The sequence below is a fragment of the Bactrocera latifrons genome, unplaced genomic scaffold (genome assembly GCF_001853355.1).
Source record: "Bactrocera latifrons isolate USDA-ARS-PBARC rearing strain unplaced genomic scaffold, ASM185335v1 scaffold_200, whole genome shotgun sequence".
NCBI classification, from domain to species: domain Eukaryota; kingdom Metazoa; phylum Arthropoda; class Insecta; order Diptera; family Tephritidae; genus Bactrocera; species Bactrocera latifrons.
In genome coordinates this window covers 20,098-22,743 of record NW_017535520.1, presented here as the reverse complement: position 1 = coordinate 22,743, position 2,646 = coordinate 20,098, and the positions used below count along the sequence as shown (strand labels likewise).

The window sequence follows — 2,646 nt, the reverse complement described above, 5'->3', positions numbered from 1 at the left end:
TATCTGGTCGGTTGTTGATTTTCCAGGTCTGAAGCCACACTGATAAGGTCCAATCAGTTTGTTGACGGTGGGCTTTAATCTTTCACACAATCCGCTCGTTAGAGCCTTAAATTCGATATTGAGGAGACTATACCAATCGTTGGGCATGCTTTCGTCCGACCATATTTTACAAAGAAGCTGATGCATGCTCCTTATCAGTTCTTCGCCGCCGTATTTGAATAGCTCGGCCGGCAATCCATGGGCCCCGCCGCTTTGTTGTTCTTCAGGCGGGTAATTACTATTCGAACTTCTTCCTGGTCGGGCAATGGAACGTATTTCTTATTATTACTTATATATATTAGCTTTAAGTTGTACATATTAGTTTTATGTTGAAGTTTCTAATTTTAATTTTAAAATAAACTTAATCTTGTATTATTTTTCTGCCGAATGTAATAATAATAGGCATATTATTAGTTGAAGTAAATATTTGATTTGTTATTAAATTAAGCGAAATAATAAAAAAAAAGAATTTTATTTAAAAAAAATTGAATTTGCTAGGAGTAACAAATAGGTAACAGAAATGCTTCTTACTGCTTGTTCTTGCTAACATGATTATGTGCTAAAGGTAACAAACCGATAACCAAAGTAATAATACTAACAGATATTCGGGTAACAAATACTTTTTGTTATCCATATTTTGTTATGTACACATAGGTAAGATTTGCGCTAACAAAAAAAGTTGTTACCCGTAACATACTGTTAAAACATTTGCTAACAAATGTATGTATTCCCTTAGAACAAGGCAGCATGCGATATTTGCCATTGGTTAGAGCTAGATAACCATTGAACATCAATTAGCTATGTGTTACTTTTTTCCCACTTTCTGAACAAAAGTAACAAATATTTTAACGAATGCAAAAGTGGACAATAACAAGTCGCTTACACCTTTGCTAACAGCTTCCCGTCTTGCAGGGTCCCGTTTAATCCTCAAAATGTTATACCATGTTCACACCGAAAATTTAAAAGATTAGATTACATTTAAGCATTTAATAACCCAACAGTGTTCTCACAGCCATTAGGAAGATCAAAAACAGCTGTTATTGGCATTGGCAAAAAAAAAGATTGTCATATAATATTTTGAAATAAAAGCCGTGATTTTTTAAATATTTTCCAGATAATAAAAATAATGGATGCATTTTTTCATTTGTTAAGTCGATTTTCCGGTGAAATTAGATTTATTGCTTTAAAAAAATTAGTTTGTTTACATTTTTTTCCCTTTGTAGTGTCTAAATCAGCTGTGATAATGTAATAGATTTTCAATGTTGCCRAGTAGATGGCGCAAAATCAGAGTCAAACAGAGCGATTTAGCATAGATCAGTTTTAAATCATTTCGATGAAGTGATTTTGCACTGTCATTTTTGTATGGCGAAATCTTAATAAATTTATAAGATCAGTGGGATAAACCACTCAACAGCCGAAGTCGTGTGATCGGTCTGAACATTTTATTAGCTGCATTTTCGTTAGCAACATTGTTAAAAATGGCCAATCTCAATCTATTGTGAATGAAAACAAGCTGCCACTTTTTAAAATTTTCAATAATAAAACAAGAAGTTTTATGTTTTGATGCAGTTTTAAAAATATCCTATTAATATATTTCTGTAATAAAAAATGTTTTTTTTTTGTTATTTGTCGGCTAACAATCGACCAGATATTCATCATACGCCAAATCTTGGAAAAAACCCGTGAAAAGGGAATCGATACTCATCACCTCTTCGTCGATTTTAAAGCTGCCTTTGAAAGCACGAGAAGGTATAAAGGTAATACGGCCGTGTAAGCTGACGTTGAGCAACACCAAAAGCTCCGTCAGGATCGGGAAGGACTTCTCCGAGTCTTTCGATACCAAACCAGGTTTCAGACAATTTCTTGCGTGTGGTTTTTTCAACCTACTTGTGAAGAAAATAATTCGAGTTCAAAACTAAAGCAGCAGTAGAGCTGCTGGCGTATGCTCATGATATTGATATCATTGGCTTAGCAACCGCGCCGTTAGTTCTGCTTTCTCCAGAATGGATAAGGCAAGGAAACAAATGGGTCTGGTGGTGAACGAAGGCAAGACGAAATATATACTGTCATTGAACAAACAGTCCCAGTCCTATCTTGACGAACAAAAACCAAACTCTATAAGTCRCTAATAATTCCCATCTTGTTATATGGTGCAGAGGCTTGGACGATGACAACAACTGATGAGTCTACGTTGCGAGTTTTCGAGAGAAAAGTTCTGCAAAGGATTTATGGTTCTTTGCGCTTTGGCCACGACGAATATCACATTCGATGGAACGATGGGCTGTAGGCTGAAATGGAAGTTCGCTGAAATKTAGAAGACAAACAACCCACTGTAATGGCCTACCTATTCTTTCTTCTAGTTTCCGAATGATTCCACCTTTCCAACCTGTGTTCGTGTTGGTGCCATCAGTACCGACAACTTCTAGATGTTCCACATCAACTGAATTGTCTTGTAAATGTTGCCATATAGCTTGCGCCTCATCCTCAGCTGACCCCGAAGGGGAGGTGCCGTGGCCAAAGTAATGACAACCAGGCTCCGTTATAAAACAAATATGTTCCTCTTTGACAGTGTCGCGGTAGTACTTTTCACCTTCGCTGACTTGTGTA

General features: G+C 36.3%; 1 pseudogene; it reads left to right on the top strand.

Annotated features, from left to right (window-relative positions):
* The window catches only part of LOC108968077, a 2,290-nt pseudogene extending 1,559 nt beyond the window's left edge, over positions 1 to 731 (top strand).
* The last annotated feature ends 1,915 nt before the right edge of the window (positions 732 to 2,646 follow it).